This window comes from Seriola aureovittata, chromosome 8 (assembly GCF_021018895.1).
Source record: "Seriola aureovittata isolate HTS-2021-v1 ecotype China chromosome 8, ASM2101889v1, whole genome shotgun sequence".
Taxonomy (NCBI): domain Eukaryota; kingdom Metazoa; phylum Chordata; class Actinopteri; order Carangiformes; family Carangidae; genus Seriola; species Seriola aureovittata.
Window position 1 is genome coordinate 13709950 of NC_079371.1, and position 27680 is coordinate 13737629.

Genomic DNA, 27680 nt, shown 5'->3' on the forward strand with positions numbered 1-27680 from the left:
GGAGAGGCAGTAGTAAATTACAACATTTCACTGGAAAACAACAGCTATTCTTCAGAAACATGCAAGACTATCTGGATGGGGAATTTTAAATAAAAGTCTTCCCCAAAGCTCAACATATCCAGCTCCATAGGTATTTACACTTGCACACTGACTGAACATGAAGCCCCGAGCTCTCTCGATCCCCTCACGCTCACTTTTACACACACACCCCCTTCTCTCCTTTTCTTACTGCATACGACATGTCTCTTGAATGCATTTTTAATGGGAAAGTGTCAATAATTGTTAGTATGTACAACTAAGGCAGAGGGCACCCACAGTTCACATCTGACACATCCACACTTAGTTTATAGGTCAGCTGACTGCTTTTGACAGTGATTAGCATGGCTTCTCTCCTTGCCATGGCAGCTTCACTTTCTTTGTATAAGGTCGTGTAAATATGCACCATATTAATGTAATTATGCAAAACCATCGGGTGCAAAAGCTATCCAGAACTGACATATTCCATTCAATTAGAGGGTACACTGATGTAACTGATGTACTTACGTCCTAGGAAGTGACACATTCAGCAACAGATTTCATCGCTGTCGGCCAATTTGATACACTCCCAATTTTTCAGCGAGAGAGCATGTATAGAGTGACATGCTGCAAAAAAAAAATCCAGTGTGGTTCTGAGAAAGCACAGGATTAGTGGGTTTTTCTCTGCCTCTGTTCTTAATATATCCATCAGTGTGCAGGGGACGTAATTATTCCTGAAAGGTGGAACAAGGAAGTGGCTTTTACGCTTGCAGAAGGCATTCCTCAGAATGATGACCGAAGGAAGTGAGATCAGAAGCAATTAACTACTGAGAGAGGAAAGTCGCAGGGCTCTAAATCTTATTGCTACGCAGCACTCTGGTTTGTGTTGTTGTTAATTACTTAAGTAGCTCACACAAGTGTGAGAAAATCAGCATTTTTCTTATCGAATACTCTTTTTGTTTGTCACTACTGGTGTACTTTACGAATGAAAAGGAGGGCGACAAGTTTCACACCACTGTTTTTAATCTGATCCCAGGCTTCACAAATACTAAGATAGTAACTTCTGTAGTATTTGTGGTATGAAAAATGCTGATTTAAACTGTGTGAAAGTTCATCATCCTAACCTCCCAAATGAAACATTTTCAGGGCCGCTGATGTATCCCTGATACCTTCTGTGGTTTAGACTGACAAGCGTTAAATAGCTTGGCAGCGGCTCCTATATGCTCTATTATCACAAGAGGACATATCGACTGTTCCTGTTTAATGCATCAAGACTCCTCCTGTAGCACCCTGTCTCTGGCCTTCATCTATGATTCATTTTTATTACCCATCATTCCTGGGACACAGGCCCCCTGAGGCTTCTACATGGCACGTGGGGCGGAGCGGAAGTTAGCTGACACCTAATCTGCTCAATGATGGACTGGTGTTATTTATTGGATCTCTCGGTGAATCCTGATTCGTTGACGAATGGGGCCAGGAGGAGATCAAGCATTCAGTGTACATAGACAAAACACATAATGTGGTGAAAGCAAGGTTACGGGGCAGGCTCTGTTCACATCCTATATTGAAAAATACAATGAAATAAAAATTCATAGCATCCCCATCGCCCCAACGTCTGCCCCCCCCCCCGCCTTGTGAATATATCCACACAAGTCAAAGCCCAGCAACCAAGCCCTTCTGTATTTCTCAGATTACTTTAAACAAAATCACTTTGACCAACATACAGTGATTCTCTATGCTGACAACTCCCCTGCAGATAATTTCCCAGTGTGCCTCTGTGTACATATTCCCTTTCTTCGCCCTCTATCAAATTTAATCAGTCTCAGCTTTCCTCACAAGCCGAGGCGGTATGGCCAGAAAAAATGCTACACGACTGACAACAGCCGAACTCTATTAATTCCTCAATCACCATGGCTGTTGGTCCTGTGTAATATTTGCCTTAGCTTGGAGGGGGGAGTGGGGTATGTAAATTGTGTGAGATATGTTTTAGAATATCAACGATTAGAGATGCTTTCCCCTGTGGCGGGTATCCTCTTTATCTGTACTGTATGTGTGTTCCTTTGCTTAGCATATGATTGGAATTTATTCAGCTGCAAAGGTCCACTTGTATACATTAATAGTAGATATTCAACATTGACCAACAATGTTTTTCATATTGCCTTTATGAAGTCACGCCTTTATGAGACTTATTGCTTATTTGTTTATCCACTGTATGTTAATGTGCCAATTTCTGCATAGCAAATGCACCAATTCTCAAATAAATGTCAAACCATGTCAACAAGTTCTGTATCAAATTGATTTATTTGTTTTGGTGCATATGTCTCCCTTTAAATTCAAAACCTTCCACCATGCAGGAAACACGGGGCTGTTATAATGGATTGCAGTACAACCTGCACCCTGAAAGGCATTTTTAATTCATTATTCTGTACAAAGGCACCTTAATTAATAAGACATGGTCAGGCATTTGGTCAGTGAATAGCCAGTAACTGTAACTGCTAATCTCAAAACCACACTTTGCCGGTTTTAAGTAAATAATTAAAAAAGAACCCTTTAGGAAAGCTCCAGCCTGTCTGCCCTGAGAAAAATACAACTCATCACTCATCATTTTAAAACTACTGCTAATTTGTGTAGTTGTTGTGGTATTTATTTCAGCACCCTTTTTTCAGCAGTTCACTGAGTGTATTGATCCATCAAGTGTTGTTACAGTCATTTTCTGTAATGGATATGCACCAGACTGAAATAACAATGGAAAAAATATTGTCCTTTTCCAATAAATGCTGTGTGCTACAAATTTATGACTGAAGACCATTAGGGTTAACTTTTTGCATGATGATGCATGTACTGTATGTACAGTATTTCCTGGACTGCAAGTGTATTTTAGGCCTTGATTCAATAAATGGCTTTCAGAATGGTAAAATTTTTTTGCTGGCATGTAGTTATGGGAATGAGGATGTCTCTCGGTGTAAACCATTATGTTTTAGACTAAAAGCTGCGTTTTAGTCTCACCAAGCCCGATGCTAATGCATGCACCTGTTCACTCACTCACTCACTCACTCACAGCAAAAACAAAGCCTCCCGGAGATAAAATGTGTTCCAAAGTAATTGAAGGATGGAAGCATCCCCCTTAAAGTCACCCATCAAGGACACGCAAGTTTATTTCACATCTCTAATAGTCCCTCCAAGCTCTCACCGAAGACCAGAAAGGGCACATATCTGGAGGATACTGTTGTAGAGTGTTTCAGGCCTGTCAGGTTTTGACAGCGGCAACAATGAAAACCCGACCAGAATGGGTGCAGGGTGAAAAGAGTCTTTGCAGGTTTATACTTTTCACTCTATCTTCTTCCAGAAGACGGAATGGAGGGATGGTGTCTCCTCCAAGGTGCTTGCACCTTTCATTGTCGGATTAATAAATAATCTGTGAAAATGTAGCATTATTGTAATGGCTTTCAGGCAGCCTGGCTGTGATACTGCAGGTGCATTGGCAGTCTATCTCTTTAAAAATGAATATGTTAAAGAACAGGGTTTCCATTAGCTAACCTTTGCATTTCCATTTCACCTTGTTCTCTAGCCCCATGCACTCCAGATAAGTGTTGTGCGCACCCAAAAGTACTGAATGCAAAAAATCAGTGGGAGTATATGTGACTCTTTGGAACTTTATGAGGTCAAAATATCACAAGAATAGAAACGCTACTCAGTTTTCAGCCATAAATGGCTGTTTATTGACTCTAATCCTAAAATCAGGATAATATCACAACTGTTAACAGATGTAATTGGTATTTTAAGGGACATTGTCATAGATCAGAAAGAAAACAGGGCATGTCTGTGACCTTGGAACACGAGGCATTTTACTTCCTCACAGTAACTGACTGTTGTGACTGATATAAATATCAAGCTTATGTTGCTTGATAGGAATGATGTGCATTAACCAGTGTGAAAAGCCAGTAACAATAGGCTTCTGTCAAGCAAACAAGAATAGAAATGTCATTCCTGTCAGAGTGGATACTGACCAAAGTTCTCCCTCCGTCTCTCAGTAGCTGGCTCTCTCTGTCTCCCCCTTGACAGAAACTCACTTTGACGATTTGAAAGGAAGCCTCTGTTTCTTCCATTATTCAAATATTTTAGAGCTTGATATTAGTGTGAGACCCAGACACCACCTTACGTCAGTGGTGGCCCTGCCTGCATGTGGAAAACCAGCGCTCAGAATGCATTGAAACATTTATGCTGGGTTATTTCTACTTCAAGGAATTTTCCTTTTTATTACTACAGTATATTTCTGATGCAACATTCTGCAAATTCATCTGGCTGAATTATTCATTAATTGGAATAAAGTCACTGAGCATCAGCATGGGCTTCATACTTCCTTAAACATTTATGGCACAGCATCTTCTGTGTTATAATATATTGTATATTTTGCATTTTAGGAAAATGCTCGCGCAATATAGTGGCGTTGACATTAAGGAAAACATTAAGAGCCATAAAATAAGTCAGCGCTAATTCAATAAATTCTATTATTATTATTTCATAATGTTAAGTGGAGGCATGCAGAGAGGGGATCATGGTGTATTGTAACTTATATTACACCACTGCTTTTTGGGGAGTAATAAAGAAACATGATTAGTCTTGCCCTGGAGAGCTGACTTGGAGTTTTGCCTAATTCTCCAGTATGCTCATACTGCTCAGTTATCACCTTACGGGTGATTGGAAATGTTTCTTTTTTTTTTTTTTTTTCTCTTTAAGCGTCACAAATCACTTACGCTGTAAATTAATAGCACAACAGATAGTGAATAGAAAATGAATGTTTTGTTAACGCTTTGCATATTCATTTTCAAAGTCGTTTAATTTGCGAATGTGCAAATCGCCACACTTGAACTGGTGAAAATCGAGCAATTATCTCAACACCATCTGTGTTCATTCTTAAAACAATACATCAAGCACGTGGTGTGAACTCTTTGTTCTCTTGGCTTGAGGGGTATATAAGTCAAAGGGGTACAATATATGGATGGTACTGCAGCAGCCAATTGAAAAAGCTCTCAGACTTTACAGGTCTACAAGTAAAGTGAGAAAGCTGAATTAACACTCGGCGTCAACAACCGAGAAATAAGCAATGTTTCACTGAAGTGCATCATCAAATTCCTGAAAGCATACTTTAGATGATTAAATGAAAAATGACTGTAATTTTGCAAAGCAATTCTGGAATGTTTGTGTAGGTGAGTATTGGTTTTGACAGCTACATCACCGCCCCTTGTGGCATTAGCTTTGCACAGTCACTTCCTTATCTCTCACACTTTTCATCATGCAAACACACACTCACAAAGACCATGCTTGTGCTTTGAATGCTCCAGTAGGCGAGGATAAGCTATGGTTTCAGTCACACATATCAAATGTTTTGAACAGCAACAGCAGCAGAGGCTTGCAACATCCAGTTTTCTTTTCTTTTTTTTCTTTTTTTTTTGTCTTAAAACAGGGATTTGACCAGACACGGCTGTAAAATGAGAGAGTGCTAGAAGGAGACCAACACTGAGATAGAAAGATAAAAGCTTTTTCGATATGAAGAAATAACCTTGATGAAGAAGATAATGTAAACTGCATGTGGCGCACACGTACCATTTGATGTTAGGATTTAAATGGCAATGTTTTTATCTGAGTTAAATATATTACCCTTCAAGAAAGGAAAGTTTGTTGACTGACTCTCATGCCGACAACACATCTTACATTACCATTCTTGTCTTTTCTATATGATGTGAGACAGCAGCTTGTGAGTTCTATTTATTTTAATAAGGACGCTGACAGTGATGTCATTTACGTAACAAAAAGTAGTTTCTCACCCAGATTGTTTATACTGCATATTTTAAATTAATCATCTAATAAAAAATATATTCATAGGATGTGTTCTCACATGTCACATTCAGATCATTTAAAACTAAGTATACTAGGTGGGCAACTTTAAAAAACTATCAAATGGGAATACTAGCCTGTTGTAAAAGATCATTATTAATGTCAGCAAATCTCAAATGACCCTGAGTGTTCTTGCAAAGAGCCTAATGGAGCAAAGTGCCAGCGCTTGATGATGATGATGATGATAACTTCAGAATCGAGCTAAAACTGGCATTAAAAATTAACTGACTTACACATCTTTCACATTAGCTTCAGTCTCAGAACATTACCATAGTGATTTAAAGTGTGATGGCGTAGTGCAGCTTACAGATCCTGACCCTTTGTACACTGCAGTGTCAAGCCATCGGCTCACATCAGCCTGCCTGATCTCAAGTTCATTCAAGGGAAATTAGCAGCGGTTTTAATAAAGCTTGTTGCCCGTGAGGTCACTTTAACAGTCTGACCATGCAGATGTGACAAATTTGCTGTCATTGCTTTCAAGCTGAAGCATAATGACCGAGTATTATGCCCAAAGAAGCCTGCAGCTCACTGAAACCCTTTAATAAGGTATGTGTGATAGCTTGATGTTGCGTGCTGAAATGTGATCACAATCTGAATGATGAATTTTGAGCAGTTTTTCGTGCTGTTGCCAAAACTAAAAATGCACCTAACATATACTTTGCAGCAGCATTAAAGTTTAATCTTCTGTGTAAACAAACATGAACTTGTTGACATGTTATGCAGACAGGCTCTGACTGCTGACTAGTTACTTTCAAAGATTTTCGATCCAGATGAGAACACCTGCAATGACCACTTCATACAACTTATGTTCTTGCATGCTTGAAAATCACATTGCTTGAAAATTTACAGAGGCTCTGCACAAAAATACACCTCAGACTAGTTTCTTTTTAGTGCCATGTCGCGTGTGTGTAATGTTTATTTATGTTGATTTATTTGTTTCTCTCGATTTGAACATCCACAGTATGTTCAACATTCTCCCTCACAAACACGAAAAATGAATACGAGCGGCTTATTCTACCTCCATGCAATTCAGGGCAAAGTGATTTCAGTAAAGAGAAAGGGAGCGGGAGCACCTATACAGAGTCAGCCTACTGTGAATAAGTCTTACTTTTGTAAGGGATTGGAAATGTGGGCTTCATTCTTTGCAAGCTTGAAAAATACATTTTTAAATAAAGTATGGCGTAATGGTGGCTTTACCATTCTGTGTCAGTGGTGAGTGCGCTGTGTGTTCATCTTTAATGTTCAAGCATGAATGGGAAACAACCAGCTTCTATGCGTATCACGTGTGCCGCCACTCATGACCAACGAAATCCCCTTGAAATTTGGCGTTCTTGTTGTTGTTATTGTTTTTGTCTTTCTTCATTTGAAACGTCTTAGACACAGAAATGAACATGATACCTCATTGCAGCAGCTTTGTAAGACTCTATTCTCTTAAATTTTAGTATATACTGCAAATATTTGTTCTCCAGCTTTTGGAAACATTGTTAAAAGTACAGCACAATAACAGCTGTGGAGGGTTTGATTTCCACTGAGAGCACGTGTTCTCCTTCTTGCACCAGCTGCATAAGAGCATGTCCACTAAACTTTTACATTTGCCCATGACACAAGCTGCTCTGGATTCAAAGGCAAGATCGCTTGTAATGGAGAGGTGAAAATTACGGCCAAAACAGCTGAGCCAAGGCCTTCCCAGCTGCCTCTCTGCAGCCACAATATTTGTAGCGTTATCTGTAGTGTAGCAGACCAGTTCTCCTTTGCCCATGTTCCAGTTACAGTGTGGGCTTTTAGCCAAGTGGGCAGCCGTGCGGACATCCTGCATGCATGAAGTTTCCAAACATTGGGACTTCAGGGACCAATTTCTTGTAATGTAGTGGACTGCCTCATGCTGGGAGTCATGTTAAAACTGGACCATGTATCTGTTGTAGAAGCAAAAAGTAGCTGTCCCCTGTGTAACGCTTTTTTCACCAACCTCTCTGGTCTTTGTGTATACATGCTTTAAAGTGCTGTTGTCAAATCTTTAGAACATGTTCTTGATGGCTACTCCACTTCTTTTTCTTTTTTTCTTTAACTGTCTGAATGACTTCATCACAGTCCAAATATTCTCTGACTGCATCTGTCAGTGTTACCATTTGTCACTGTCATGTTTATATTTTATGGAAAAGGCAAATGCTGGAGCCACCTGTCCTGAGCCAGATGTTGTAAAAAGTGGAATGGCAGCAGACTTGTTCCAAGCCAGGCGCAGGGTGGGCTATCATTTTCATTTCAGCTTTGGGGGAAGACATCAAACAGAAACTGCTCAAGTCACTACGATTATAGTTTTCACCAACAAGGGAACAGATGATTGATGTCATTGTTATAAATCCATAAAAATGATTATAAATAATTCATCTGGATAAATCTGGATAGCACCTGTCCCCCTGTAAAAACTACACCAAATAGGCCATATGCTGTTGGCTCTTCAGGTGATTCCTCTTTCAACAATTTCAGCAATTGCAGCATTTTGAGTGCTGCATTGAACAGTTAAACACGCACACTATTTAAACCCATGTAAATTAATTAATAGTGATTGTAACTGTTTTCGAGTCTAAAACACATTCACAGTGGCAAAATGAATTAAACAAGCATTTAAATGACAGCATACGGGCCAAAAAAAGGTAGAAACCTATGATGTCAGACGTCATTCTTATAATCCTGATTCTCATGCACAATATGCACAAAAAGCTGATGGTCTCTCCTGAGCTTTATTCGCTTTGTGAGTGCCGATAGAGCTCAGAAAACCCTGAGAGTTAAGCTGATAGCTCAGAGAGGTTGTGAGTTACAATCCTGTTTAGATCTTCAATCTGTCATTGTGTCTCTTCAACAAAATGACATTTTGTACAAAGATATGAAAAAAACTGACAATGGCTCTGTATAAGGAGGAGGCTGGTTTGAGAAGTAATTGCAGCTGATTTGGGGATTTTGTCGTATATGCTGCAGCGAAATTAGAATTTAGTCGTAAAAAAATTTAAAGGTCTTTTTTTTTCTTCTTTGGTTTGCAACTCTTCAGGAATATACATAAACAAAGCGTTGCTTCAACATGAAAATAAAGGCCTCTGTGTACAGTTCAGAGCACAGGTCACCTGAGAATTGGAGATGACTCACAATGTCACAAGGTTAACTGACACTAACAAGAGATTTATTTTGAAGTTCTGTGTTCTTCAGTGTGATGGTTGTTTTCTCATGTGTAGCGGTGAGACACATGACATGCTGTCATTTTTTTTTATAGCCTGTCAGCACACTGTTTACAAGACATTATGTCATTGTGTGGGCATCTGTGCTTCTGTCTCTGTGTAGATATTTTCTTGTGAATAAAACTGATCGTAGCTTCAAACTAATATCACGTGTCATCTGTAATGTAGATAGTCTTATTAGATTTTCAGGGTTCTTTAAAACATTTATTTGCACAGTAAATTCTGTCAATTGAAATCAAGGGGAGTACGTGAGTATATCATTTCACCTTTAGATCACAGGTACCATGTATGAAATGATTAAGATCTGATTGGATTTCAAACATCTTAGAAAATAAATTTGCATGTTGATGAGAAACGGACATTCTAGAGCCAAAGTGCCTCTTGGTTTTCCTACATGCATAATGACACTGTCTCACCATGAATTTGTAAATGTTCTTTGAAGCTAGACACATTTTGCCTTGGACTAGTTTGATGGCCAGACTGTCTCCAGTTGTAAATATTTGTATTGCATTTTTTCAGCTGTCAGTTGTATAAATTGTCTAGCAGTGTCAAAATTCTTGTAGCCCGTAAAGTTAGTTGCCACTCAGGACACAATTAGTGGGGTTCTTGCGGCGCTTTATTGTCCATCAGGACACAGCTAAGAAAACATTGAACAGTGGACATAACCTATTTCATAACCCCCCCCACACGCACACACACAAACAAACACACACACCAAATCCACACCACAGTAAAATATAACATAGAAAACATGGCAGTGGGCTCTTGCTATACAAAACACAAACAGAATGTTCAACCAAAGCCCCATTAAATATGGTGACATGATGAATGGACAGTTTTTACAGACACTCTGGAGATTACACTCTTAAATATCGTGCATGGCGGTCTCTGACCAATGCCAACAATTACAGGCCAGCAACACCAACACTACTTTACAAAACAGTCTGACACCACCATCCTCCATGCACGTCTAGACCGGTCCAAAAGTAAACAAAACGATAGATTAATGCTACATCCATACTGCTTTGGTTTGGTTTTAAAACGCATCACTTTTGCTACGTTTACGCTTGGCATATACACTACTCCTGAGTTATCCAGCTCTTAAAATGATTTATGAGATTGAGATTGAGATTTATGGAAATGCTGTTGGAGCCATTTTAGTTTGAAAACTCTGGGGTTATGTTGTAGTCTGGACAAGCAGAGACGGAGACCTTTGGAAAAAGTGATGCAGACACCCACAGTTGCTCCCTGATTGGGTCTTATCAGTCATGACTAGCAGTGGTGCATGCAACACGGATAATGTATTACAAGCGTTGCCTTGTTGTCTTTGTTAGAAGCTGTTAAATTCTGCATTTTGATGCTACAACTGCCTTTTGCTGTTGTTCGTTCGCAGTAGTTTCTGCAACTAACCAACTGCAGACTAGACAGTTTGCTTCCAGTTTACACTGCCACACGGAATGCCCAGTGTACGTGACTGGTCATGTGATATGCATTTTCAGGTGTGATAGTATGGAAAGAGTTTATTTCTGATACAGATTTAAAATGGTTGTCTGGATGGAGACAGTACAGTTAGGGAGATGATCCTGATCGTTTTCATTTTGAAAATGTATTAGTGTGGATGTATAGTGCAAGTTGTGTTGTGTTGGAATAACTGCAATATTACACAACACATCTGATAACATCAGGTAAACTGTGGGCAGCACACTCGAACTGTACATCACATTACCAGTGAATAACCAGAAAATGTACATTCAAAAAGAAAGAACACATATGTGTGGGTTGAATTATACGAGTTTACTACCTGGAGACATTCTTATATACTGTCAACAGTAAAAAAAAAAATGTATTTATTGTATCAGCAATACACTTTGTGTTTTGTGTGCTAAAACTGCATTAAAAATGCAATGACTACTCCATGTTGGAAGAGGAATAACGGTGCAACAGGAGAGTGCAAAGGACCGTGGAGCCATTATTGCAGTCTTTAATGGAAAGCCCTGTAATGAACCTCTGTAGTTTTGCCATTTACTGAAATTCAAGCGCATAAAGCAAGTAGTAAGTATCCCGGGAGTTTCCAGTTTCAACAACCATTTCTGTACTCATACACTGTGTGGTTGGATATAATTGTCTAAATCTATGTTTATAACCATTTCATTGTTACTTAACATTTTCAACAGGCATATAATCCGACTCAGTTGAGATTTAAGGCTGCATGGATGTGTTCAAATACCCATGAAGGCAAGAGCGTTTTCTGTATTTTGACCTGCTTTGAGGCAAATTATAATATTTATCTAAAATGTCCTGCAACATGCCTGTCTGACAGTCTGCTCAAGGTTGTTGCTCTTTAATTTGGCACAGACTGTCTAATAAGATCATTGTGTGAGAAGATGGCTGTCACTGATGTCAGGGAAAGGACAGCTGACAGGGACACAGAGGTTGATAGACACGGAAGCAAGTGAATAAATATCAGAGGCTTTTGAGAAAAGCGGGAAAAGAAAATCCACTGCTGCAATTACACAGCAGACTTTGCCAGATTTATAGAATTAAATATTGCTATTCAAATGAATGTATTGTTGTCAATCATTTGTAAGGTCTTTATGATTACCATAGGTGCGTGCTAATATCTGTCCAAGACTTTTATTTTTTTCATACAAAGACACATATAGTATGATTATTCAATTAGGCATAACGACATATGATCTACACTGTACTTGTTAAACTTTCTAATTTCATTAACTACAGTGCTCATATACATGCATAGATGTTCATTCTATGACATTTTGTTTGCACTTTGCCGGAGAGAAAGGACTGCCTGGCGAAACATTTCAAAGTCTGAACTTGATGCCACACTCACTACAAAATCCTGCAGTTCTATCGCATCAGCAGACCGTACCACTATCATCTGAATCATTAAGCCAAATTAATGATGCATAATATTCAGTGTGCTTCTCTGTCCACGGTTCTTTCTTGTGGAGGTTAAAATTTTCGAATAGTGTGTCTGCGTGTGTGTGTGTGTGTGAGTGAGGTGAAAAAAAAAAAAGTGGTCAAATCATAGATGGGGTTGATTAGTTATTAACCCTCGGAGAGGGCTGATCTTAATTATATCTATCAAAGCAGTTCAAAGGATTTTTTGCTCTTATCTTTTCTTTTTTTTTTTTTTGCTTGCTTTGGCCTATAGCTGTTGCATTACGGTTGGAACTTTTTTTTTTTTTTTTTTTCACTCAGTGATGGTGTGTGTATATGGGTATCCATTAATCCCTATATCTGGGTATGGTTTTACATTGACACGAATACTCAAGTGACCTTATTATAGGTGCAGATACAGCAGTTATCAGAGGGACTGCCTTGTAAGAGTTGTAGGGACCTAGCACTCTGCCTTTGTATCATCAGCTCAGAGTTAACTTTGGAAATGCTCCTTTAGATTCATGTCTCAGTTTGCTTTGTGTGTCAAGGTCATGTCAATGACAGACTGGATGGCGCTTTTGTGCCTGAATTTAGCCCATTTAAATCTTTAAATCACTGCCTTAAGGCTCCAAATTGAGAAAACAGCCAGGGTCTCATTTCCAAAACCATCTGAGCATAATAAGTATGAGCTGTCCAATGGCATTTGTGTGTCGATCTGCTGGAGTGCAGAGATGGAGTGCAGGCACCGCCAAGGACCCATTATTTCAGACCCCCACAGTTCCAGGGAATTGCAAAGGTGCTTCTCCACATACCTCAGCACATTCTCATTTGCTATGTTATCATAAAAAGTGTGTTTTAACCCATTTGTACTGAAATACTAGTTTTTACTGGATTTCATATGTAAACATCCCCAGTGATATGTTCACTTACACTGTGTAGTTCCAGCCACATTTTGAACTTTGAAGAATTCACAAAATCATATCGGTTTTAACTGACTGATGCTAGAGAAATATGTTTGTTTGCTGGTCTGGTAGAATTCTCCTGTATGTGTCTCTGATATAAGTCTCACATTTATTCTCGGTGGAAAACCTCCTAATGTCTTTGGGTTAGATATCTCAGATATCTGTTCTCCTGTTCTTGGCTTTGGGAAACACTTGACATTTTACACACCTGCTGGAACTTAGTTTTTGCTCACTATTTCTATTATTTCCAGCTCGTTCCACAAGTCTCAGCATTTTATGCTTTACTGTGCAGTGTCTATTGTCTTAGCTCTGCAATGGATTAACTATATACAGCAAGAAAAGTCAAGAGGCTGATCAAATAATTCATAGCACATGAGAAAACAATTGCATATGGCAAAATATTTATTCTAATGCTCAAAATCGACAAGTCTGCTCTATTTCAAAATAAAACTCCTCATCTATTTTTGGTGGTTCAAGTCCTTTTGTCTTTTCTTTGATATACTCCTAGCAAGGGAAATCTCTTTCCATTATCCATGGATATATGTGGTGCTGTAATAATACTAACAACCCAAGATATAATCTTGGATGGATTTCTTATCCCCAGACAAGTCATAGTGCCTCCTTGAACATCAATTCAACTTTAGATTTTGCTCAGCTTTAATTATGAGGCCAAGTGCTATGAGGGTTACAAAGACACATTGTTATAAAGCCTGATACAAAATGTCTCACACATCATGAAAAGCGGGTGTGTTAATGAGCACAATGTAGGCTGCAGCTCTTTGACACAAAGAAAGTTATGATCTATTTTCTTTGGCTGCTGCAGAACCTTTGACCCACTCTTTGTTTATCCCATCGCAGTACATGACTCCCTCCTCGCCTTGTCTCACACCAGTGGGTTCCTCATGATACAAATGACTGGCCTGGCCTAAGAGAGGGTACTTAACCAACAACTGGCATTTGGCTCTGTTTTATCATTAGACACGCATGTCTCTAAAATGCAAGCTCTGTGGAGCAGAATAATTATACAAACCAATTCTTGCTGTTGTTAATTAGACTGATCTAAGGTTGGTTGAATTGTCACCATCGCAGGTTGGAAGATGCAACTTCCAGGTGGAGGTTGATGGAGAATCTCAGCATGTTACTAAGGAGCCAGTGAGTGCTTCTACAAGCCCATATGCTTCCTGTGCCCGGGTCTGACTCATCAATGTCAAAATCACTTTGCAGGTGCATGTTTTGTCTGGTCTCATGAGGGTTTTGATGCCATAAAACTGACATTCAGATGGAGTGGAAGATATTTGCTTTTGAGCAGCAAATGAGCAGAATAAGATTAAATGATCATAAAACGCCACTTGATCTATTATCTGCATAGTTTTCATCATTGCGCTTGTATGTTTAAGTTATATGAAGTAATTTATTTAATTATAAATTTATTTTAAACAATACGCTGAAAAATTACAATGTGTTGAATTTCTGAAATAAAGGAATAATGCAATGACTGCATCTGACTGTATCACAAAGGCCTACTGTCTTTCTTAGCACAAATATATCTCCTCAATACAAAAGACACAACACAAAATGCTTGTCATAATTTCTCATGTTTTATTTTCTCATGATTCTTAAATGCTATTGATTTGATCACAAAAGAATTGTTTTCTGATGATAATATAAAAAGACAAAGAAAGAAAGAGAAAAAAAAAACTTATGGTAGGTGTTATGTTGTGAACACAGAATGATTACCTGTTATGAAAAGATCTTCACAAAGTAAAAGAATGAAAGTGCAAATTGCCATCTTAAAAAAAAACTAAAAAAACTAACAAACACTTTTTTGCAGCCAAAAGAAAACTAAATGTTATTGAAAGCCATAATTTTATTATCAAATGTCAGATAACAGATCAACTGTACAAAGAAAACAAAAAAGCAAAACAACAAAACCTAAAGATATTCAGTTACAGAGAAAATAAGCCAATCTGTTTGCTTGGAGAAGCTTGAACCATTGCATGAGTGACATTTTTTGCTTAAAAAAAATTCATGAAATTGATTTTCAATTAACAAAACAGTTGCAGATCATTTTCTTTTGATTTCTTAACTTACTGTTTTCTTAACTTGCTGTAAACCTCAGCCTCAGAAGCCTTTCTTCCTTTAATGCAGCTCCACTCTACTTTAGTTTACACTGTAATGTTGAGCACCGTAGCGTATGGTTCTTTCAGCGCGAATAGTCCATCAGAAGTCAAGGATACCAGCTGAATTTTAAATTCTGACTGACACTCTCTTCCTTCACATTATGTGAATCCTAACTTCCCACTGTCATTTTCTATTCATTCATATTAGATATCTGAATGGCAACCTTGGAACACGTTGTCCTGCCCACCTTTGTTTGATTATGAATTCAAAGCTTTAGTTGCTGAGCTGGTGTTATGATAATGCACGGCACCCCTCTGTGATATACAAAATTGGTTTTGACAACAAGCTTGCTCTTAGATTCACACTGCCCCAAGACCACAGATTTAACATATAGCACACATCACACAGGCTCCTCTCCCCTAGTAACGGTGGAGGAGGGTAAAGGGGTGGGGTGGGGGGGGGGGGTGGGGTGGGGGGGGGTGGGGGTGTAACTATTCCTGAATGATGTGAGTGGCCAACAAATTCATAAAACACTGTCGTTTTCCCTGACACATACACTCACTCGCTTTTCCCTGTGGATCCCCCCCCTAGTTGAGGGAAATGTGCCCTTGACAGTCCCGACGTCAGCTGTGATTTTGTCACTCAGTGGGCGAAATACGCTGTGGTGCGGCAGACTTCTTGGATACTAATAACTAAAGAGGGCGGTCAACCCTCCTGATAACTCATAGTCTAGTGAGGGTTAGCAGCTCTTTAACAACTTTAATGAAGAAACCCCTGCACTTCAGGTGAAAAATCATTATAGTAGGCGCCTGTGCCTCCAACATTATTATATTATCTGTTACAGGCCATATAGTGTGTGAGTAACTTAACTACCTAAGTATTTTAGAGGTCCGGCGAGTTTTCTCTTTTTAGCTCCAAACAGCTGCTAAGAAAATTACAGCAACAGCTCTCAAGTGCATACAACAAATGAGGTTGCTGACATTGGTGGAAGGAGATGTCTACTTCACTGAGCAGCAGAGGTGAATCAACAGATTTGTTTTCCAATCGAAGACAGAAAAAAAAAAAAAAAAAAAGACAGACATATACAGACACACCAACCTGTGAGAGGACATCAGTAATGGGCTCACATTTTCCTAATCTCCTTTGATGGATTCAGGCCATGATTTTCATTTAGTCCAAAAGAGATAACCAAACTGTCAGCTATGCGGCTGCTTTGCTTTAATCTCCGCCTGCAGCCAATAATCACCCTGCAACCCGCAACCCTTTGTCAATTGTTAATCTTGTATTGAAGACATTTAGATGCCAGGATGGTATTCTGCATCCTAGGATAATCCAAGGGGCCACTGAGGAGAGGCAAATTGGATTCATTATTAAATTTTGTATTATTAAAAAGACAAATGAATTGAGTTCTCCAAAGAATTTACAGAATCACTTAAAAAAATAAAAAATAAAAAAATCGTTAAAGCGCAGATGCATATCACGTCTCCTGCAGACTGACTGAAAGATTAGCATAAGCATGTTAGGACAATATTCACTCTTTGCTGTAATACTTATTATATAGTTATAATGACTAAAAGGCATTTAACACGTGGCTATCTGCTGTTTCCTTTCAATGCAAGTGTATTTAAATAACTGCATGTACTGCATTAAAGAGTGCTGTTCCTAAGGAGATGTGTTAAGATGATGCACCCCGTCTATCCCTTTTTATACAACACAGAAAACAGTCAACCATTTAACTATATTCAGCTCTCCTATACGCTACATTTGTAACATCCCTTTATCCAGCTTTTGAGTGACAGAAAAACAGAGAAGTTGATAATGTGAAAAGTTCTTTGCCCGGCTAAACTTCCGATCACAAATTACATTGTACAGCTGAAACACCCAGTCGGACTTGAATGAATCTTGACATTCATAGATACAAATCTCCAGACATCCAAAAAGTTTAAAAAGTGCTGCCCGTGTGCTTCAGTTAATGGAACAACAGTCTGCGGTTAAAATGAATCAAACAGAGATTGACTGGAGGGTCACTCCTGGCAATTTCATAGGTGATTATATTAGCAGAGGCCTTCACATTTAAATGAAAAATCTTAAATAACTCCCGATTTGCTATTTGCCTTCACGGTGGAGCATACAACACAGGATATGCCGAGGCATGCTCAAACAGAAGAAAGGCAAAGGAGCCTGATTAAAGTTTATCTTTCAGGGCAATAAGTCTACTGGTATTCATTATTGCTTGTCAGATTGTAAATGGTCTCTGGGAGGGATATTATGCAAGCTCACACACATATGTTAAAGCGAATGATTTAGTCACGCCATCTAACCGAGCTCTAACCTGTTTGTCCCCGGGTATGTCAATGATCAGTCTGACAGGAGACAACATTTAACAGCGGAGAGCAACAAAACATTACAAACGGACGCTGTCTGCAAAGACGTTCTGCACATCACATTTTTGTGTTTTATTCATTAGGGGAAATTAAATAATCTCTCTGTAAATTGGGAAAGCTTCAAGGAATTAAGTACCAATCCCAGATGACCCTAAAACAATTATTTTGGAGAAATTCATACCAAAAGGCCAACTGCTTTATTATGACAGGATTATCTCTACGTAGGCCGAACTATTAGAAAGTGCAAAGGGAATTTTCCACAACGGTCCCCGAACAAGGAGCGAAAGTCACACCTGTATAGTGCAATGCTCCCCTCTGAATGTGGTGTGGGTGTACAGAACTTGTAATAAACCGCCAAGTTCCCTGTGCCCAGTGAAAACAGAATATACATTATATGCATAAACACAGAAGTGATAATGCTGATTTATTTCAAAAATATTTCCTTTAAAGCAGCAAGTAAAATGAAAGAAAAATGGCACTCCTCGTCCTGCGACTGCATTTCTCATCAGTTCTGAGACTAAGTGGATTCTTTTATTCAGCCAAAAATGAAATATAAGCTAAGTGATGTTATGATTAGTTTGTCAAGAGTATTATTAATGTGGGGACCCCTGTGAGGAGTTTGTTGGTTCAGCAAGTGATCTAATGCAGGGCTGTAGTTTGGTTTCTTGTCTATTTTTGCCCACGTAAGTCAATTTCTTCAAATCATTTGCGAACGCCTTTCACGTGTGATTTGAGAATGTGACGCCAGTGTATGTTACCTGCCTATTCTTACTGCTGCGACTGGATTCATAGTGTTTTATTTTCCCCGTTGCATGGTGCTTGCCTTTTGTCATATACAACGTGAACAGCAACATATTGCAGCAGTTACAGGAGCAATAAAACATGAGATGTGCTCAACCTCGTCCTTTTGCTGTTGCTGAGTAAAGCGGCGTATGTCAGCTTGCATCGCTGCCCGGGTTAACAGCAAATAAGAACCAAGACTCAAAAAAGATTCAAAATTACTCTCAGTATCATCGAGAGTTCACATTAAGACATGTTAATAATCAGTGTACAGTCACAGCTGGAACACACACAGATCCTACCTGGTCACTGACAGTGTGCACGGTGACCCGGAAATATTAGATCTGAAAAAAAAAAAATAATAATAATTTTCTTGTTGTGTGAACATACATTGCTTTGCTTTATTCTGGTGAGAGCACAGTGACAGAAACGGTCAAATCAAACCTGGCCCGAACTCACTGGTTCTGATGATCTGTGTCGTCTGAGGGAAGAGAGCTCTCGGTGTACGGTTTCTCAATAAAATCTCATTGTCCCCAGGAACATAATGTTGAAGTTTACACAGCACTCAGGCAGACACTTCTCTCCCATAGATTTCTGTAATGTAATACTTGTGGCAGCACACACATCATATTTGGCCTGGGGAAGTGACTCATGCATGTCTTTCAAAGGGAGTCGTGCTTTGAACTTGTTTATTATGTTGCCTTGTGTGTTCCTACCTTACAATCTTGGGACCAGCCTGCAATTAGTCTTGCGGCCGCAGGAGTGTGAGACCCTGCTGAAGACCCTGGAGCGAGTCAATAAAACATACAAACAACAGGTCTGCGCTCTGGTTATCGCTCCCTTGGCTTTAGGGGCACACAGTACAACGTGCTGAACAAATGTTTTGGTAAACATCCGCAGCCAAAATGTCAGAACTGTGGGCACAACATGCTGTAAAGAGCTACACCTGCAAAATTCTGTATTTCACATATTTGAGGAAGGAATTCAGTCGCGGCTCTGAATGTGATAGAGGGATTTGACCACAACCGCAGTGCACGGTATGTGCTGTAGAAAGTCCTCTACAAAGCTACAGGCGCCAGTGCGATAATGTCCTTGGTATTAAACTTAACAATTTAAAACGTTGGTTTTCTTTGAGTCAGCATATTTCAAATTTAATACTTTTAGGCCAACAGGAAGTAAATAAATAAGGGAGTGCTGGGTTTCCATTGATGTTCATACACCACTAATTTGGTGGAATATAAACATGTTTTAACCTTGGTTGATGTAAAAATGTCCAAAGTGAGTGGTAAAAAAAAAGATTTTCCTCAATAAAATTTAGCCTAAAGTTAGAAAAGTTTCCTGATTTAAATCAGGAATTATCTGATCAAAGGGTAAAAAATCTAAGAATCTGACCAAGCTTTCGATACCAACTGAATTATTTTTATTACAGAAGGAGACACATTTTGGATGATACTCTTGATGGTTGATGCTCAGTCGTATAAACGATGATCTCCACCATAATTTTAGAGTTGGCTTTGAAACAACAGTTAAATCTTCATGATGGGAAATGAAATGTACAGGAAATATATGTGAACAGTTCACTGTATAGAATGAAAATATGAAAATTATAAAACGTTAAAACATTTGGAGTAAAGAATTTTGAGAGTGCTCTGAATTTCTAAGATCTTGGCTGCAGCTCTGGTTGTATAATGTGGATATTCAAGAGTGCAACATCTACCTGTTTTTTTTTTGTTTTTTTTTCACATTTATGTGATCATCATTAAATTAACCAAATTATATATCTATTCCCAAAAAAAGAAACCCCCCCAAGAAACCATTGGTTTCCTCTAAATTTATCAATTTTAAAGCTGCACAATATGTTGAAATGTCTGCTTAAATCAAATATCTCCTGAGACGGAGACACCGGGGTATGAAGGCTGACTCTAAAATAATGCATTTTTTATCAAAGCACTGTGTCGAAACACTGGAAACTTTCTGCCCAGCAACCTCCCTCTGCAACACACATGTCAGCCTTTAAACAATACCCGAAACCGATTTGCTGTTGGTGTAGAAATAACCTTTGAAACTTAAACAAACTAACATCCTCGCCGCTCAGCGTGCTCCGCCCTTGCTTGTACAGCTTGCAGTGCTCCACAAAGACAGCCGTATGAGATTTGAATGGGATACACTGACTGTCTTCCTCGATATCTTGTTGGAACCCGTGTACAGTGCCGGAATTTAAATCAGTTCATGAATATGGAACAGTCCAGCTGGAATTTCCGTACGGTAAAGCAGCTTGTCACTCAGAACGTCAGCATCAACTTTTGCCCTCACAAGCCTGAAATACAAAATTCAGAGACTATGATAAATCTGGCAGGCCCGGCTCACTGACAGCTATGTGGGGCTCCAGAAGAACGACCTGCTAACTGTGTACTGCATGTATAGGGGGTTCTGATCCACTGCCCCTCAGACAGAAGACAGAGACACACGCAGACAAGGGAATTGGGAGGGTCTACATGCGAATACAACAAACCAAGCATGCGTTCAACTGCATCCCTTGGGCTTGGAGGTTGTCAGTGGGCTTGTTTTCCACCCTTCAGGGCTGTAGTTTACCTTTCAAGATTAGAGTGGAATAAAACGGTCCGCACAGAAAAAGAAAGTAGCATTTTTGAGTTGAGTTTTTCATGTGCCAACTGCAATTCATCATAATTTATTTCTTCCTTTTTGGTTGAAGAATAAGATTGGCATTACTCACTTCTGACATTGAACCTTTTACGAAGGGCAGATGATAACAATCAAAAACTCCAGTGTGGCGCAGCTCCACTGAGAACTTGAAGCAATGATCAGTTTCTCTCACATGGGGAGATACTGCTTTAACAAGATAAGCCATGACACAATCTCAAAGAGCGAAACTACAGTGGCTTCCTTCTCTCTAATGCAGATTATTGTATTTCTGGTTTAGACTGTCATAGTGAGTCTTCATGTCAATAAGATTACATTATGCAGCTGATCCAAGTTGATCCAGAAATCCTAATCCCAAAGACCTAGAATGCCTGGTTTCTAACACCCCCAATCTTCTTAGAAGTAGTCTAGCCTACATCCGGGGCTCTAACAGGGCTGGGGGCTGCCTTGTGGGAAAGCCAGTGCCTCACTTGTGCTTGGTCTGGGAAGGAGGGGGTGGTGGTGGTGGTGGTGGTGGTGGTGGGGGGGGGGTCAAAGCATGTTCCTCCATTAAGTATTCTGTGGCCATCTGTACCCTAATAATTAGACCCATTCCACACCCCGCGAACTCACGGTGACCTGTTTTTGCAGAGGGAATCAAGGCTGTAGGTTGTTCTTGGGATATATCCAATCCAGCTGAGTGGATGAGAAGTGACAGAGGCATAAAAGCCCAGAGAGCCATGCTGTAGATTCTGAACACGTAATTAGCCCTGTCCCAGGAGGACATGCGTTGAGTCCGCTTATTCCAGACCATACATTAGCAATGACATCCTTCTCCTCGTAAGACAGGACAAAAATGAACATCCCTTTACAATGGGAGGGAAGGAGGGAGCGGGGAATATAAAAGAATTAACACACATTACCATGAAACTCACTTGTTAGAGCCCGAAAAAACCGAGCAAAGTTGAATAGTTCTGTTTTATTTTTTTTTCCTCCTTTCCTTCGAAATGGTGCCTGCTTGCGCTCACACCAAAAAATGTGACGAGCAGAACAGATTGATTAACTGAGTGAAATTAAATCATTGCCACAGGTTTGACAGCGAGCTTACCTCAGAGATACGGCTCATTCTAAAAGCAATCAAACCTTAATTGTTCCACTCCATGAACACATAACAAAAAAAAAAAGAGGTGCAGATTAGCATGGCAGCAACAATGATTATGTTTTCATTAATTTTTTTCTCATAAAACTATCTGCTTAATTAAAATGACTGGGCTTCTTTGACAATCAACCTTTCTAGAAAAAAAAAAAAAATAATACAATTTCCTTGTTTGTTTATGTTTACTGTATGTTATGTATTTTCGACTGTGAGTCAATTTAAATTTAACTGAAGTGCTCTTTCATTTGTGATTGTGTCTCAGTGCTCGCTTAGCTATTTGTAATCTGTTTAACCTGTTGTACTGTGATCAGAAGGCTGTTTCTTTCTTACAGCTGAGGCTTTGGCCGAGCTGGGGAAGCATCTCTCAGTTGGAGATTATCCTTTACCCTTGAGTGGGATTCTTCACTGGAGGGACTCAAAGACGGGGCTTGAGGGACACAGATTTCCATCTCGTTTTCCACTCTCCTCTGCCCCCTTCTCTCCGCTCCTTTCTTTCTCTATTCTGTCTCACTTTCCCCTTAATGTTGACTGTGGAACAGTCCATACTGTATGGGAATGAATTTAATAAGGTACATCTTTAATAATGCACATTAACAGCTCATTGGGAACCAGCGCACGGATAGAATTGTACTGTATATACAGTATTCAGCCTAAATCAAAGAGCTCTAAATGCATGAGCCATATCTCATTTACATACTCGTTTGGGCGAATGCCATTGAGAAATCCAGGCCGCCTGCCAAATTCACAGCAAGAGCAGAAATCTGTTTTAGTGTGAATAAAGGTGTGAGTGAAAGCAAGGATATCAATGTGAACAGCAAGATATGCTTTAGCATTTCAAAACAGGCTCCCTCAAACTCCTGGCAAGTTCAAAACTCCCCCAATGTTTCAGAAACACCGTACTGTACTGTACAAAGCATGCATCCCCCCCCACCCCCTTTCATGCTAGTTCTGGTTGCGTGGTGGCACTTGTCGAGGTTGTCTGTTGTGGTGACGTTAATGCTAATCCCGGATGTCAAAGAGATTCAACTTACTGTCCACTGCACAGAGGAAGAACTAAGAATATTATCTCCCGACACAAACGGAGGTGCCACAGTGTTCATCAGTGTGAGCCCTGCTTAAAAATTCACGTCCTTCCCCGCACGCGGGGAGGCTCGTCTGATGTGCATGGCAGAGATTTCATGTCATGAGCAGAGTATCAGAGGAACCGTTGGCTGCAGGTAGAGCTTAATGATAGGCAGTATTGATTATGAGCGTTTTGGTGGCAGTTTAACAGACAGCGTGAGTGTAATGTTTTTCTAAAGTGAAAACATCCAACGACAGGAAAAATAAATAAATTAAAAAAAAGTACACATGATACTCAGCCTGGGCTTCACGCAGCAGGAAGCTGGAGATGCAAGAAGATGTACAGACATACAAAGAAAGTGCAACCGCCATGTGTGCACTCTCACAAGACTCCAGCTTGCTTCTGAAGCCATTTTTAATGTGCATCAATCTGTGCAATCTCCAAAAAGTCCATCTCACCAAGCAAAGGAGATGAATAAATGAGTGTGTCTGACAGAGCAGTCATAGTCACGATCAAAGGAGAAGGAGATAATTAACAGCAGACTAATTGGTAACCACCCCGAGTTTTCATCAGATATGAAAAAGACTGCAGCTTTGCTGGATGTTAATTGGAGGAGAATGTGCATGAAATATGTTCAGCTGAGGCATTTTCAGTAGTAGATGGCTTGACACAATCACAGTGCACCGCAAAGTATCAGGAATAATGAATGAATATAAATTAAGTGAAAAAACAAATTTTCTGTGAAATATGCCACAGTAACAACACTCAGCAATTTCAAATTGAAATAAATGTGACATTTTGTGTACTCTAGCTGTTGCATTTTATATTGCTCGAGACATTTTGCATGTCGCAGCGAGACACAGCCGTGCGTGTATATATATGTTTGTGTTGGTAGTAGTGACGCTGTGTGCGTGTAGATTAGGGTTTGAGATTTTGGAAGAATGTCGAGAGAGGCCCGTAAGAGTAGGGTTTTTTTATGTGTACACTGAATGATCTGTCATCGTCTTCAAGCTTCCTATGCGCCTGGTGTCTTCTCACAGCACTCCTCTTCTAAAAGTGTGGTTCAGGCTTCAAGTCTCACAAAGCCAGACCAGACATTACCAGATTACTGGGCCGTGTCAGAATTTTACCTGTACCGGTCATGCCACGCATCGTGAGTACTTGATGAGAAATCTTGTTAAAAATGTTAATGGACAAATGTTAATGACTCACATGCCTTTGCTTACTAGAATGATGGGGTAATAGTTGCCTTCAACTTAAACATGTACACATGTGGAGAGGAGCTTGTGCATGTATGTCCTGTCTTGACAGCTCCTATAGCATGGAGAACCAGAGCTGTGAGCAGAATGGCAGCTAAATCAATAATAGACATGACCCATGAGAATTTTTTGAGAGTACTATGGTACTTTTGACAGCATGATAGTATATTGAGGAAGTTTTCCCTTTTACACCCAAGTGTGAGGAAGACACAGCTGTACATGAAAGGAAAGAATATATACGCCTGTAGTATTAATGAGTCAACACAGGCCTAATAAACAGCATGTATCAATTTATCATTTTATCTGGCAACACGTGTAGAAATACAGCCTGGGGGAGACAGAGCAGTAGTCTCAGGTGGGACATTAAAAGCAGTATTTATAAGGCTGAGAATGCCTCATTCAGCTGTGAGATATGGCATTGTTAGAGGCTCAGAGCAGCAGCATGCCCGGTGGTACTATTGTGAAGTAATGCTCTGCAAATAAAAGGCTTACATACAAAGATCTTTTTAATCTATTATTACATTGTAAGGGAAAAGCTTAAAGTGTAACTTCATCTTCTTGAAGACGCCAGTGCCCCGGAAAGTACAACTCATAGCTATGTATCAAACTGTGTTTGCTATTATCATGACATACACCACATGTCAGGTGAATATACTGAGTCTCTGTTTATAGACAAATAAGTTTGTCTGCACTGGAATGTATTAAAGCAAAAGTCTTATCACCGGTGCTATCAGTGGTAATAATAATATCAGTGAGTATGCTGATATACACATTCATAACTTGTATACACAATATACAGAATTGCACTCTTGAGCAAAACATAGCATAATGTAACTTATTAAATAGCAAGAACTGCTTTTTGAATTGTATTGTGAAATTACATACCTCATATCATTTTGTGAGCTGAGCACACAGTCTGTAAGCAGACTGTTAACCAAGGACATTAACCAAGAGCTTTCAAGAATGCCATTTAAAATGTATGTTTCCTCTGAAATGTATGTAGCTAAACTGACACCTACCTTTTAAAGGTTAAAAAATGTTGAACGTGGTTGTTGCATTGCAGTAATTTCCAGATTGAAAGCCTTGCTGCACTGTAAGTCTCTAATTTTCTTGCCAAATTAGTTAATATTTACCCCCTATTCTTGCGAAGTTGATACTCATGCAGCCCTCCATTGGTGATGCTAACTGGAGTAGAAGCTAAAAAGCCTCTACAAAAGAGTGAAGTGTCTCAATTCCCAGTGCTGACTGAGTTTGAGTTTTGTGGTGTCTTTGCCCTGGAAAACTGTCGGCCATTGATGGGACACTAGTACAGTGATTCTGTGCTGAGTTTGTTAATACAGTCATAAAATAGCTGAGAAAATACTCTTGGCACAATGGTGGAGATTCAGAGAATCCTTACACTTGATGGTGCATTGTTTCAAAATTCTCTGTCTTGTGGTCTCTCTGCCTGAACACCTGAAAGTACTGACTATCATCGACATTGCTTCCTCCCCCTCCTTACTGCACCTGTAGATGAGCACAAACCAAAGCGATTGTCTATTATATAAAGTAATGTTTGTTCATGCAGCACATATAGGACAACTGGAACTTGTAAACAAATCATGGCTCTGTGTTCTTTGAAATGCCTTCATTTCGTGAACAGTTGCTTACAAGCCAACAGTGTAATAAGTCCCTAGGGAACGCTCCTTTGCCCAATTGGAGTGGTAGAAATGTTTAAAAAAAATGTAAAATTAGGTGTGTGGATTATTCAAGCAGAAGTGAAAGCTAGAGTGGTTGTACTTGACAGTGAGTTATTTAGTTGCAGGTACACACAAACACAGGATTACACGCTTACAACCCCCACTGGGAGCTGTGGGTCTAAAAATAAAAGGCCTAACAACACACATTTAAATCTCGGAGGGACGCAGATGTCTCCAGTCTTTATTGAACCGCACCAGGTCTTGTTACATCGTCCTCTGAAGTTGTGTAAGTTGTTATTTTCTGTATTTATTCTATGTTGCTCGCATTATTGTATGGCATGTCTGAGCTGTGATTCCTGAAGTCCCGGAAAAATGCTGGAGATACGGGCCTCAGGGACCTTGTGAACCAGTGCAAAAACACCTGCTTGTTTGCACAGTTTCATATGCAATTCACATTCCCTGATACAGTGGACCCGCTGAGTATACGGTAGCTGTAATTGGTCGTATAATGTGATGTAAAGAAACAGGACTGAGTCCATCATCGATAAAAATTATTGAAAGGAATAGTTCAACTTTTTGAGATACAGTACACTCATTAGCTCATTAACTCATTGTTTGCATGAATAAGTAGCACAGATGTGGATGTGGTTAGCTTAGCTTAGCATAAAAAAAATCAACACCTCTTTAACACATTGTTTAAAAATTGGATTTATGTCATGTAACTATTTTCTTGGCAGGCTACAGTGACCCATCACATGACTGTTGAGAGCTGTCCACAGCCGTTGCAGTATTGGCTGCATGCTGTGGTAACCTGTGCCCCTACTGTATCTGGTAACCTGCTCTATAGCTGGCGACACAGCAAAAAAGTGGAGGGCGGATGGATAAACTGTTTGTCACAAGGTAATTATTTTTCCTAAAACCACAGATGATAACTTACATACATTTCTGTGTGTTTCTTCATCTATGGACTCACAAAAAAGATATGATTTGTGATCTTTTCAGTTTTCATAAGTGTAGTTCTAAACTTTGCAGAGAACAAAGCTATAGCTGATTCCTGCTGCGTCCAGTCTTTATGCAAGGCTAACTACATATAGCTCCTGGTCTGTACTTCATGCACAGACATGAGATTGATATTGATCTTCTCATCTCCCCCTCAGAAAGAAGGCAAATAAGTGTATTTACCAAAATGGTGAACTATTTAAATAGTGTATCTTTCTGACCGTCGTCCACTGTACCAATCTTCGATTAAACTCATCTGTCTCACAGGTTCTCCAATATCCACTGTGATATTTTCCTTCTCTCCCATATTCCAGGACACTGTAGATACTTCATAAACATCAATTTTTCATCGGATATGAATGCAGATATTGAAAGCAGTATGCAGCAAATAATATGGCTTATATAGATATGTTCTCAGGGAATCTGTGAAAATCCCCAACTAAGACCACGTCTTGTATGTTTCAATCTCACATCCCTGGAGTGTTGGGCATATAGACAATTTTTTTATTTATTTCTTTATTTATTTTTGTCACCTTATACTCCCACCAGATGAGGAGATATCATACCGAAAAAACACCTACTGTATTTTTAGTAAACAA